This window comes from Peromyscus leucopus, chromosome 2, assembly GCF_004664715.2.
Source record: "Peromyscus leucopus breed LL Stock chromosome 2, UCI_PerLeu_2.1, whole genome shotgun sequence".
In the NCBI taxonomy this organism is placed as follows: domain Eukaryota; kingdom Metazoa; phylum Chordata; class Mammalia; order Rodentia; family Cricetidae; genus Peromyscus; species Peromyscus leucopus.
In genome coordinates, this window is record NC_051064.1 from 86,357,002 (window position 1) to 86,371,849 (window position 14,848).

Consider the following 14,848-nt stretch of genomic DNA (forward strand, 5'->3'; position numbering starts at 1 on the left):
CAAATAAAGCTGCTATGAATATAATTGAGCAGGTATCCTGTGGTATAATTGATCATCATTTGAGTATATGTACAAGGGTATATAGCTGTTATATGGAGTAGGAGACCCTACTCTCCATATTGGGTGGCCTTGCCCAGTGCTTAGTCTTACTGTGACTTGATATGCCATGTTTTGTTGATACTTGTGGGAAAACTGCCGTTTCCTAAACAGAAAAGAAGGAGGAGTGGATTAGGGGATGGGAACAGAGTGAGTTTGTGGTGAGGGACTGGGAGGAGAAGAGGGCGGGGAAACTTTGGCTGTGGTGTAAAATAAATAAATAAATTACTTTAAAAAAAGGAATTTGTGACCACTAAGCTAACCCCACAGAAGATACTGGATGGCATACTGAGTTCTGAAGAGAAAGTTAAACACATCCAAGAAGTTACAATGATTAAATAAGCAAATTCAGAAAAATAAAAGAGTTTTAATAGGACACCAGAAAAGCATCAAAAATGACAGGAATTAATACACAATTTTAAGTAATAACTTTTAATATTAACAGTATATACCCTTGAGTATAGCTGGGTCTTGTGGTAGATTGATTGCCAGTTTTCTGAGAAACTGCCACACTGACTTCAAAGAGGCTGTACAAATTTGCACACCCATCAGCAATAGAGAGTGTTCCCCTTGTTCCACATCTTCTCTGGTATGATCCATCGCTGCTTTTCATCTTAATTATTATGACAGGTGTAAGATGAACTCTCAGGGTGATTTTGATTTGAATTTCCCTGTTGACTAATGATGTTGAACATCTCCATAAGTGTTTCCTGTCTCTTTGCTATTCTTCTGTTGGGAATTCTCTGTTTAGATCTGTAACCCATTTTTAATTGCATTATTTGAGTTCTTTACATATTTTGGAAATCAGCCCTCTGTCAGTTGTAGGGTAGGTGAAAATCTTTTCCCAATCTGTAGGCTGCCATTTTGTCCTATTGGTAGTGTCCTTTGCCTTACAGAAAATTTTAAATTCGATGAGGTACCATTCAGTAATTACAGATCTTAGTGCCTGTGCTATCTGTGTTCTCTTCAGGAAGTTGTCTCCTGTGTAAACGCATTTGAGATCATTCCCAACTTTCTCTTCTATCAAGTTGAGCGTATCTGGATTTATGTTGAGATTTTTGATCCACTTGTACCTGAGTTTTGTGCAGGGTGAGAGATAAGAATCCATTTGCATTATTCTATGTGCTGACATCAGTTAGATCAGCACCATTTGTTGAAGATGGTTTCTTTTTTTTAATAGTATAATTTTGACTTCTTTGTTGAAAATCAAATGTCTATAGAAGTGTGGATTTATGTCTAGGTCTTTGATATGATTCCATTAATCCATTTGTCTGTTTTTTTATGTCAATACCATATGGTTTTTAATACTCATTCTCTGTAGTAGAGCTTGAAATCAGGTATGGTGACATCAGTCCAGACCCCTCTGGATTTTGTAGAATCTCTGTGAGAAGTCAGGTGTGATTCTAGTAGGTCTGTCTTTATAGGTTACTTGGCCTTGTCCCCTTGCTGTTTTTAATAGTCTTCCTTTGTTCTCTATTGTTTGTGTTTTGATTATCATGTGGCAATTGGATTTTTTTTTTCTGATCCAATCTCCTTGGTGTTCTGCAGTCTTCTTGTACCTTTGTAGGCATGTCTTTCTCTAGGTTGGGAAAATTTCTCTTCATGATTTTGTTAAATATATTCTTGTGTTTTTGAGCTGGGTTTCATCTGCTTCTATTCTTATATTTCAACTTTTCATAGTGTTCCACATTTCCTGGATGTTTTCTGCTAGGAATTTTTTAGATTTAGCATTTTCTTTGATTGATGAATCTGTTACAGTGTTGTTTATGGATAATAGTTGATAGATGAATGTAAAGGAATCAATCAAGTAGTGGTTAAACATGCATAAGTAGTAGTTTTTAAACATATGAATGTAAATTCAGAATTTTGAGGAGCAATATGTCACCCTGAAGACATGACCAAGTATAAGAAAAACATCATGACAACTAGTCATGAAAATGACACAGAAGTGGAATCAGCAACCACCCTCCCCCCCCCCACAGAGGTATACACACTTTCAAAGATATGCATACACAGGTGTGCACATACACCAAGGCATGTGAATGCATGTGTCTGCGTGTATGTGTGTGTCTTAAAAGAATGGACTGCAAGATACTTAAGAAGATGTAAGCAAGCAATGAAAAGGCAATGAGTGTACATGCCAAGATAACCAAGGTCCTTGTTGCCTAAACTAAGGCCAAGATGACAACAGGCCAACTGCAAGATCCTTCGGATTGCTTGCATTACTGACTTCTGTCTTGGGAGGTAGGTTTGGGCCTACATTGTCTATGCAGGCTCTGTCAACCAAATATTAAGGTTCAAACTCAGGCTGACACTGCATCTGGGTTGGCCCCCTAAGTTCTTCAGGCCTCTGAGTAGGTCTATCGTAAAGACCTCAGTTGTCAAAGTCCACATTATTTCCAAATGACTGGTATCTTTTGTTATATCTACAAATAAATGTGAGGCAAAACTGGTGAAGAATCACACATGCCATATAAACAAAATATTCCAAATCACTCTGTGTGAAATAAAATGTTTCATTAACAATACAGATAGTATGTTAAAATATCATTACTGAATGGTTTATTTTCTGCTATTGTGAATTACTGCACCCTGTAAAGCTTATAGCACCGATATATGCTTCTTTAGCTTAAAATATGTACATCCATCCATAAATATACACATGAGGAGATAGGCTCATGTGAAAGTCAGTATTCTTTTTTTTTTTTCCCTCCTGGAACTCACTCTGTAGCCCAGGCTGGCCTCGAACTCACAGAGATCCACCTTGCTCTGCCTCCCCAGTTCCGGGATTAAAGGCATGTGCTCTTCTATTGAGTTTTAATGTAAAGTTTGCAGAGTATGATGGTTGTTGAAGCACTTACCTAACATATAATTCTGTGCTGTGCAGTTTTAGTACTCTGCTTGCCTCCTGGAAAAAAATATTAGAAAGAAGAGAGTGGAATTACAGAAATAGAAACAAATCACTTCATAGTTCAAATTTTTGAAAGTGAGTTTATACTGATTATCTAAATAATTTTTGCATAGGTTGCCTAGATACTACAATGAAGGAAATCTATATTATACTTGCTTTGTTGCAAGTCTGTCTGAGAATCTCCATCCAATTTTATTCCTCCTTATGTTACTAATAGTAAGATTTAAAGGTCCTTGTACTAAAATCACTTCTCACCTACACTGGTCTCTCCCTTCAAATTCTGATCTCTGTGATGCCACTTTAAATACTCTGCTTAGGAGGTCATACTATTGCAAAATCCATTTGCAATTTTAGGAAAAATCCTAACCCAGGGTATTGCCAGCCATAAGCAAAACCCTGGAGGAAAAAGTATTCATATCATATGCAACATCACTTCTTTGATTTCTTGTTTAAAATTTGTTGGTATACATAAGTGGGGAAAAGAAAGCTATATTTATTGACTGATCCCTCTTATAAAAAGTGATATAATTAATGAATAATTCATCAATTAATTGATCACAACTAAAAAATACTTTAATGTTCATGGACATTATTTTATTTTTATTTTTTCTGATATTTCTATAACAAATTGTAATTTAAATAATGGATTAATAAATAAGTAGAGTATCACTATTAGTTTTTCAGTAATTTATTTATTTTTCTGCAACTAGGCCCTGATTGGTTTTTCACATTATTTTTTTGTCATATAAAATTTCATTGGTCCATTTTCAAACCACAACTTACTGGGTGTATTTTTAGGTCCAATTGCTCTCTGGACTCTCTAGTTAGTTGCAGAGAATCTCTTAGAAACTAAAGGGACAACTGAAAGAAAATTAGGTAATTAGAGGCAGCAAACATTCTTTCTGGACTTTTATGGGTGGAGAGTATAGGCAGCAAGCCTTATAGGATAGACAACTGAATTCCCATGCCTAGACAATCAATTAACTAACATATAGAACTAGCTAAGAATAAATAAATGAAGACTATATAGTTTTTTGAAAGATTTGTAGAAAGTTAATTATGATCAATTAATTTAATTTCTGTAACAAACCAGAACATAGAAGAAAGAAGCAAATTCCTATTAGCTGTGCCTTAAATGTAGTAAACTAAATCTTTACAGAAAGAAGATATTACTGTGAAGAAATTATATTGTAGATAAGAAATATGGGAAAACAGTTTATTTATTTTTTTTATTATTTATTTATTTATTTGGTTTTTTGAGACAGGGTTTCTCTGTGTAGCTTTGCGCCTTTCCTGGAACTCACTTGGTAGCCCAGGCTGGCCTTGAACTCACAGAGATCCGCCTGCCTCTGCCTCCTGAGTGCTGGGATTAAAGGCGTGTGCCACCACTGCCCGGCAGGAAAACAGTTTATATGACAGAGTGTGATATGAGCTCTATATAGTAGAAAAATGACTTTTAGCTACATGTGATTAACACACACACATACACACACACACACACACACACACACACACACACACACACACACACAGTTACATAGTTGGTTAAGAATAAAAAACATGAAAGGGCCTGGAGAGTTCGCTCCATGTTGAAGAACAGTAATTGCTCTTGGCAGAGTACCCAGGTTTGATTCCCAAATCCCACATTATGGTTCACAACTGTCTTTAACTCCATTTCCAGAAGATGCTAAGTCCTCATTTGACCTCTATGGCCATCGGGCATACACATATGGTGCACATACAAATATGCAGGAAAAATGCTCATACTCATAAAATTATAAGATAGGTAAATTTTAAAAAGGTAAATATATGCATTTTTTCATTTTGTGTAAATATAAAACTATAGATTTTTGCTAAGATATAAAATACAATTTTTTCTCACATTAATGATCCAACTAAGATTATTCTTGAAAAGTGTTAGGTGATAGATTTCAAACTTAATATGAATAAGACTGGTGACAATGTGAATTCACAATAAACTATTGGTGAATTGAATTTTGTTCCTGGCCATTGAAAAATAAATATTGGATACTTAAGCGAGATGTGGATGGACTAATTTGGCATCTTTTACTTCTGGAAGCATTCCAGGAGTAAAATCCACCTTTGCAGTCGGTGATGCTGGGTTTCTGTTCTGTATCTGCAGGGTGCCAATGATGGTCTCCACTTCAAGTTTTTTTATTGTGTGTTTATGAGATTCAGAAATAGGCTCATCAGAACTAACCTCTGCTGTCTTTCAGTGAAGGTTTATAAGGTTCAGTTGACTTTTTGAGTGTTATTTTTGTTATTTTTTCATCCACAAGCATAATAATTTGGTAACAAATTTAGTTACACCACATATCAACTATAGAGGGCATGAATTAGTTCTAGGTTCTTTACTTTTTGTTCAAATGAAAGTTTTAACATTAGAAATTTATTGAGATGCAAATTATACATTTTGATGACTCTCCAAGACTTTCTCAACTATTACAATGAAAAGGAAAACAGAAAAGAAATGAAATGGGAAGCAGAAATTTAAAGATGTAAAGATTTATTTAATTTTGTTCTCATGAGAGGTTATCAAGTAATAAAATACGAAGAGAATATTGTGAAAAATGCCAAGTCACATGGAATTTGAAAAGTATCTCTGGAGTACTTTCGCCTCTATACTTTGTACAGTCTGACAATCACTTGGCTATTTTAACCTTGGAATAAAAGAAAGGTATTTAATAGATGAACATGAAACAATGACCCCCACTTCTTTGTGTAAATCTGCTTCTTATTTTAGCTCCAGACCCAGTCATGGTTTTATACTATAAGAACAAATAGCTATTTTGATGAGAGAAAACTCTGATTTTTAATTTATTGTATCATTATATGGGTGAGGAGCCACATCTGTGAAATTATGATATCAGACAAAAGAAAATCAAGAGAAAAATGTCAATAGAGATAAAAAGAAATAAACTTCAAATAAGAGTTGGTGGAATTTTGTTTGTAAAGAAGCAGTTTGGTGACTCCAGGCACACTATGGTGCTGACATTAATCTGGGTCCCATCATGGATATGTGTTTATGTATTCTTTTTTTTTTTTTTTTTTTTTTTTGGTTTTTCAAGACAGGGTTTCTCTGTGTAGCTTTGTGCCTTTCCTGGGACTCACTTGGTAGCCCAGGCTGGCCTCGAACTCACAGAGATCCGCCTGGCTCTGCCTCCCGAGTGCTGGGATTAAAGGCGTGCGCCACCAACGCCCGGCTGTGTTTATGTATTCTTGAGAATACATAGACTGATTTCTAGTTTCTTGAGAGTCTAGGAAAACATATTGAGATACTGAAAACTCAAATTGGAGGTGGAATTCAGAAAGGAGGGAGGTTTGAGAGTGGAGGCCAGTAAGCAAATGCCATATGAGAAGGGATGTGTGTCTGAAGTTGAGAGCATTTTGGTTCCATATAGTTTATCTGAGGCTGTGACCAAAATGTGATGGAATGTGGATTGTGGCACTGTATGCTGATGGGAACAAAAGCCCCAAGAAGCATAATTTATGTAGAGAGATAGCATCACAAGTGTAGGAAGAGAGTCTGAACATGAAAGGCCCTTAATACTTCCCATTCCCACACTGCAGTACTATGCTGGGTCTCAGGAAATTTATGGCAGAACGTCTTAGAATGTTCTATTAGAACTAAGAAATAAGCACAGTTGGGCAGTCCCTCTGACTCCCACAAAGCCCACATCACAGAAAGCCCTGCTCAGAATGAGTGCTTGAGAAAACACCAAAGACAGGATGATATTTTATAAGGCAGGGAAATCTGGCAGAAAGCAGACTTTACTTTTATACTTACCTAGCTGGTTTGAATTACTGATAGTGGCAGACCTTACTCTAACCTTTGGAATCTGCTTTTCATATATGTGAAACAGTGTGACAAAAACTTGGCTATTTTAACCTTGGAATAGAAGAAAGGTATTTAATAGATGAACATGTATTGTATGTTCATATAGATATAGATATAGATATAGATATAGATATACTCACACACACACACACACACACACACACACACACACACACAGACAACACAATGGATCTGAACATTCTCTACCTTAAGAAAAACTATGAATTACAATTTCTCAACCCACTACCTGACTGTCAAAGTCTCTCAACCTTATAAGGGGATCATAAGTGATATGCACAAATATCTTCTGCTATAGATAAGTAATAGTGGGAATATTGTCACACCATATTTGTAAGCATAGTTAGCATTCCATCTACATGTCAATAAAGAAAACCAAATGAAACAGTAAAGGTATGAAGGACAAAGCTGAGGCCATAATACACAGAGCAAAAATGGAAAAAAAAGAAAAAGAAAAAGGAAATTTTAACTCAAACTTTCAGTAACTGTGGAATATATTCCCTTGATTAAACCTAAGGGTCCATTAAGTGGAACAAAGGTTAAATAAAGGCTTAACTACTTGTTCAAGGCAATTGTAACTGAGCATATCCAATGCCTAGAGAGAGAAAGGAATGTCTGAAGAGAGGAAGCATTTAGAACCTCAAACAGATATGGCAAGAGAAGAATCTATCACAACAAAATGTCAAAAATACAAATCAAGCAATACCAAACCAAGGAAATTAAACCAAATTAAATACAGAAGCATAAATATAAATATTTATTAGAAAGTTAATAGGAAATAAAGTGTTAAATGGAATATTTTAAGCCCTGAAAGTAAAAAAAGTATCAACCAAGAATGCTACACCCAGAAAAGTTATTAAAATGATAGAACAATAAATGTATTTCAAGACAAAACCAAGACAGTTGTTGACAACTAAGCAAGCACTTCAGAAAAAAATAAAAATATGATCTATGTACACAAATTTTATTCCTGTATGAATAAAAGGAAAATTGTCAGATTTACAGGAAAAGGATGGATCTGAAAATTGAGGTATTCAAGATGTAGAAAGACAAATAACATATATTTTTTGTTCTATGTGGACCCTAGAAGGTAACATATGAAGTTATATGGGAGTGAATGTAAGTATGTATCATCAGAACAAAATAAGGACATGAAAAAATTAGAGCTTTTTAGGAAGGTGGTTGATTGGTAACAGAACAGATAAGACAGGAAAGCGGCAGGGTAACTGATGGAGACAGAAGTATATATGCAGAGGCGAGTGTGGGTGGGGAGAATCAACAAAGACAGAGGACATACTGTGATGTCTTAATGACACTAGATACTTTGTATGCTAATTTAAATAAAACTAAATTTCAATAGACAAATGGCTGACTTTCTCTACTTGATACAAACTAGTATTTACTAAATTATTACTTTTGACAAAATGTCATTTTTGTGAATTTTGGGGGTAACTTTTAGAGGAAATAAACATAAATTTAATAATTAGACAAAGATTTTTAAAGTTTTAATTCAGGTGATAGCTACTTTTCTGAAGTTCTAATAGAAGCTGAAATTTATGAAAAAATAGACCCATTGGCTATATTGTTAATTTGTTCAAAAATCCTACTCTAATACTTCCACAAATACAGCTCCCATGTTGCAAACAGAAAGGTACAAAATGATTAGTGCAGAGGGTCATAAGTGATTACATCACCAGCCTCTTAAAAGAACACTTACACCGTCAGCCTTTTTAGACTGCATATTCATAAAGTTAAACAGTGAAAATATATTATATTGAAGATTATTTTCCAGCCTATCTCTTGTGGAAAAACACAAATTATTAACATATATGTATGTTTGTGTGTACTAATATAGATTAGAATGCATAGGTATAAATATTTATTATAATATATATTCACTCAAGAGAAGATTAAATAGGTCCTATGTTTGAAAATTACACAGCAACTTACGGAGCAACATTTATATTTATTATTTGTATCTTACACTACTTTGTGGTGGTTTAGGTTGCACATTGCAGCTACCTCGTATCTCATGTTTTCCAAAACAAGTCTGATATTTGTTGTGATGATTTGTTTCTTCTTTCTTTGCTATACAAACTGTCACAGGGAGTAAAAACAAATGCTGTAACACGTTGAGAAATTATTAATGAGAATAGGGAACTATTGCACACTAAGAGGACACTGTCAAAGAGGAACCTGTATTGACGGTAAGCATGCAAGTTCTTGGTGCAGTTTTTGGATTTATTTGTTGATAGTTTGATAAAGCTTTGGAAGTTTTTATTCTGGAATGCTATCCATGAGATGAAGGATATCACTCATGCTGGGATCTCTCATCTGTGTCGTTTCTGTGCATTTACTACCTCATTTGTTTCAAAGGCTTTACTAGTGTCTATGAAGCAGGTAGATATAAATATTAATGGTTTTATTTTTAAAAACACAGAAATTGAGAATTAGGGTCATGCACCTGAAAAGTGAGAAGATTGAGATTTTCATCAAAGCTCTCTATGTCCAGAAAGCACCTGTATTATAATAAATAATGAAAAGTGTTTACGAAAATGATGACCTAATTCTCTACAGTCCTTTCCTCCCTTGGTAGTTTATATTCTATTTTTTCCTAAATGAGTACTTTTTTGATTAATATTACAATTAAATCTTAATGAAGTGAATCTAAGTGAATTGAAAATGTGAACAGAATTTGTAACACAAATAAACATTTTAAGCCTAGTGTTCGTTTCTCTTTGGGCTTCCGTACTCAATACCATAGTCATGGCCTAATATGAGAAGGACCTTTTTAAATCATAATGTTATATTTCCAAAACATAAAAATAATTCTAGTCAGTTCAGAGACCCCAATAAATAAGTTAGTTCTACAACCTAGTAGCTGCCTATTTGTGAGTGATGTCCCACCTTTCCCACCTGCCATCTGCCTACATTACAAAAGTAGCTGCCGAAGTCTAAGACATCCTTCAAAGCAACCTTTCACCTCTTCTTTCTGATGCATCTTCACTAGGGACTTTTCCAAGCTCCTTTTGCCAATCTAACAATGACTATCCAGTTTCCCAACAAGACCTGGTGAGTAGAGTAAGTGACCCCATACTTCTTCCTCTTACCACCTCCCAAGATGATAACCCCTTCATAACTTCATATCCAGGAGAATCTCCAGCCACTCCAGAAGACAAAGGAACATGGGCAACTGACAGTGTGCCACTTCTTCTCATACCCCTGTTTGTACCCTTGTTTTTGGCCCTTTCCCACTTAGATCCACCCAATGTATAGTCTTTCACAATTTTGTGATCCTCTAGCCACAGAATATAGTTCAGAGACCCTGATAAAATAGCTCATATTATATTATCCTGGTTCAACCCTAGGACAAGTTCTCCAAATCACCACTCCTTTCTACCAGGAAGCTTTCATAAGTCTAATAGGGCAAAGAGAAAAGAAGAGAATGCTTCCAAACTCTATCAAGGATTTCACTGTTTGGGAAACCTGGTTGAGACGGTAAATAAACAAACAAATAAGTTATTTAAGAAAACAACAGAAGAAAAAAGCAGACCAGTCTTTTTTTATATATACACTTCCAAATCAATATAAAAATATCTTCAATGACAAAAGTGCTTTCATTCCAGAGTTCTAAGGATGTAAATCAATAAGTGAAATTCATCACATTACTGTCTCAAAAAATAAATTGTAATAAATTTAATGAGTAAATAACAGACCTCAAAAATGAAAAATCCAAAACATTGAAGGAAAAATTTGAAGAATACAGTAGGAGATGGAAAGACTTTCCACACCCATGATTAACCAGTAACAAAATTGTGAAAAATAGTCATAATATCAAAAGTCATCACAGATTCAATGCAATCTCAATGAAAACTTGTGTATTTTTTCCCTCAGAAATGGAAAACATCTCAAAGCACAAAGCAAACAGGTAGCCAAAACGACCATCAGTGAAGAGAAAAAAATGCTGTATGTATTAATATGTTTGATTTCATACTTTGCTAAAGGGTTTTCTTTATAAAAATAGCTTTGTACTGGCAAAAAAACAGACAAATATAACAATGGGATGGAATACAGGAAGTATATCTAAGGCCATGCAACTTCAGGGACTGACTTTTGATGGAAACACCAAAAACTATTGAAAATGGAACTCCATAAAATTAAAGCACTTCTGTACACACCATGAAAATTGTCAATAAAAAGAAAAGGCAGTCTACATCATGGGAAAAAATTGCCAGATTATTGATATATGGAACACAAAGAATTCAAAACAGTAAATATTAAGGGAACAAACAACCTAATAAGAAATGCAATTGAACATAGAATTCTTAAAAGATGAAATACTAATAGATAATATATACTTTAAGCACTTAACATTACTAGCCATAGGAAAATGCAAAATTAAGCTATATAGATAACTCATCTAAACACAGTCAGAATGGCTACTATCAAAAAAAAAAAAAATGACCACAAATGTTTGCAAGAATTTAAGGAAAAATGAGTGGTTCTTTAATTGCCACAAAGGAAGGAAGTCAATACATAAGGAGAGACAGAAAAAAGGAAAAATAACATTAAGGATGTTTGAAAAGCCGTAGGAAACACTGTTTATTCACCTAAAATTGCATGTAATTCACATATATATTGAAGTGAAGTTATGGTGCTGGGAAAGCTGCTGTGCAATTTGCCAAGGAAAGGAAGCAAGTAATAGCTATGAGACCTATGATATATGACAATGACCAGGATGGCACAACAACCCTAAGGGTACAATAGTGGTGTGCATATCCTGGTGATGAGCAACAGCTGTCTAATTTGTTGTAACTTCCACTCAACCGGAAAGATATAATACTTAGCACTTATTTTTATTCTTTGTTTTTGTTTTGTTGTTGTTGTTGTTTCGAGACAGAGTTTCTCTGTGTAGCTTTGTGCCTTTCCTGGAACTTGCTTTTTAGACTAAGCTGGCCTCAAAATCACAGAGATTCTCCTGCCTCTACTTCCCGAGTGCTGGGATTAAAGGTCTGTGCCACCACCACCTGGCTTATTTTTATTCTTGCAGGTGAGTGTAGCTCTCACTTTTCAATAAAGAAGCTTCTCTTCTCTTTGCAATAGATGGAGACTGTTCCACAGAGAATCAAAACCACTTAAAATGCAGAGAACAATTGATGCTGGGCTAATAATGGACACATCTGAAGCAGAAGTTCAGTTCCTGAGGCTTGAGAAATATTATGAAAAACAGGATGGAAAGATTTTGAGAACTAGAGGACCAGAATATCTGCTGAGAGTGTGTCTCCTAGAAATGACAGGGAAATATGACCCAAAATACTTCAACAATATTGTGGCCTAAACAATACCTTAACAAAGACAACACCAGTAGATATACTAAAGTAGAAGGGGGAAAATCCTCACAAGAATTCACTCCTAGACAAAAACTACTGGAAATTAAGGAATGCTAAGAATGGTATAATAATTCTTCCTTGGGTCTGAACCTTCTAAGTGATTATTAATGCCATGTGGCCAGCCCTGAAGTTTTATATATGTATGTATGCATATATATATGTATATATATGTGTGTGTATATATATATATATATCTGCACTACTGAACAAATTCAAAGATTGTTATTTATGTGTGTGTGTGTGTGTGTGTGTGTGTGTGTGTGTGTGTGTGTGTAGGTTTGTGAAAATAACAGTTGAAGAGAGAGATGCCATGCATTTGAGAAAGGCACAAAAAGAATTGGAAAGAGGAAAAGGAATACGGGAAACAGAACAAGAATATTTAAATTAAAATATGAAATTTTAAGTTTACAAGATAATGTAGAGAAAGACAAACTCTTATTCACTGTTGCTGGATGTGTAGATGGAGGAAGCCACTATGAAATTTAGTGTAGCAGTTCTTTAAAAAGCTAGAAATGTAAATACCATATAACACAGCTATATCATTGTTAGGCATGTATTGAAAGGACTTTACATCTCCCTCCAGTATTACTGGTTCATGTGTATTCAATGATACTCTCTTTACAATAGGCAAGGAATGAAATCAGTCTAGATTTCTCTCAACCAGCAAATGGTAAAGAAAACATGGTGCATATACATAATGGCATATTGTTCATTTGGAAAGAAAAAGGAAATTGAAAAATTTACAGGAACATAGATGGAATTCTAGAAATTATAGTATTCAAGGAAACACAGGACTAGAAAGATAAATATGTAGTATATCATATGTAGACCCTACTGACAATTTTTAGCTTTCACTTTAGAATATCTATGTATGTCAGGTAAACAAAAAAGTTTAATTGAAGTGAGAATGATAATAGCAGGTGACACTCAACATGGATGTGGGAAATTAGACCCCTAGATGAATAGTCACAGAAAATCACAACCAAGAGAGGGAGAATCACTATCCAGGTCAAGGCTCTAAAAGTTACCTAACCAATCCTAGGTGATCATCCCTAAAACATATACATATGAGAAACACTAACTGGACTCAGCAGGCTCCATTTATATTCACATGTATATATATATATATATACATGTATAACAGTAATAAATAAGAAAATACCATAAAGTTGCAAGTAAGCAGACAAGGACAGCATTGGATCAGGACAAGTGTAGGGTGGAAATGGTGAAAATACAGTATTTGTGCATAAAATTCTCAAAATAGTTAAAATTATCTTTCTTGATGGTATTGGGAAGAGTGATGCTGCAAAAGCAAATCAGTTCTCGAAGAGTGATGCTTACCCTGCTTCACCTTCAGTTCAATCTGTCATGGGTTTTGTAGGTGAAACAATGCTGTTTTGAGACTTTACCCAGTAGAAAAATGTGCTTTTAATTCAAATAGTCTTACAATGCTTGATATGTATTTCTATAAACAATAGAGGGCCAAAGGAGGTTTAGTAACTAGGAATCTCAGCTGTGGCCCAGCATGATGGAATTCCTCATTAACTGTAGTTCCCTTTGTCTGAAAAACAAACCATTTAGACTGGTGTAGGGTTGACAGAGGTGAAATATCTCCAACATAACAAATCATATTACTGAGAAAAAATGGAAGTATTTTTAATTTGGAAACTTTGTATATATATTGGTACCTAGGTTTGTACTTTCAAAAAAACACAGAGGTAGCTATTAGCAGCTAAATAATTGAAATAAACTTTGGTGACATTTTAACTATGACGTATTTTTTTATTAAAAATGAAATTCTACTCTACTACCCTCAGCAATAAGTTTAGGTATCTTTAATATGAATTCTATTGAGTTAAGGAAAAAATTGTATTGTAAATGACATTTAATGTTAAGGACATGAGAAAGTTGACCTACATAAGAAAAAGGAAGTTAAACACTCACATGTAATTAAAAATATAATAAAATATAAAAATCTAACACCTGGATTGAGTTACTAAGATTTATTCAAGTAATAAGAACTTTGGCTTAAATAACAGTTCTCAAAAATGTATATAAAAGAAAGGGTTTTGCTTGCATTTCACTTTAAGATTATAAAATTCTCCAATATTCTCCATGCTGCTTGTATTCTACCTGAGGCAAGGAAATAAACAGATGACCAAGAATTTGGTTTAACACATCTTTCAACTTCCAATTACAGTTCATATCATGTTCTATTTTTGATGCATCCAATCATTATATCTGAGTTTTCGTAGACAGCATAAAAGCCTTCTTCTAATATAAAACATTAAAATTTCATTTATATGTCTCTAGTTTTCATATGTATTTATACAAATGTAGCATATGTACATGGGTTTCTAAATAGCAAAAAAGTATCTATAGCCTGAAAGAAAATGTTAGTAAGTGCGGAAAACTGTAATTATAGAAGCAAATGTAATGATTATGAAGCATATATATTTTTGTTTATCCCATAAAATATAGTAGTGAAGCTCTACATTAAAATGTTACCTTCTAAAGCAAGTTAATCTTATTATAATCAATAAAAATAATTAATAGAACACATAAAATATGTGC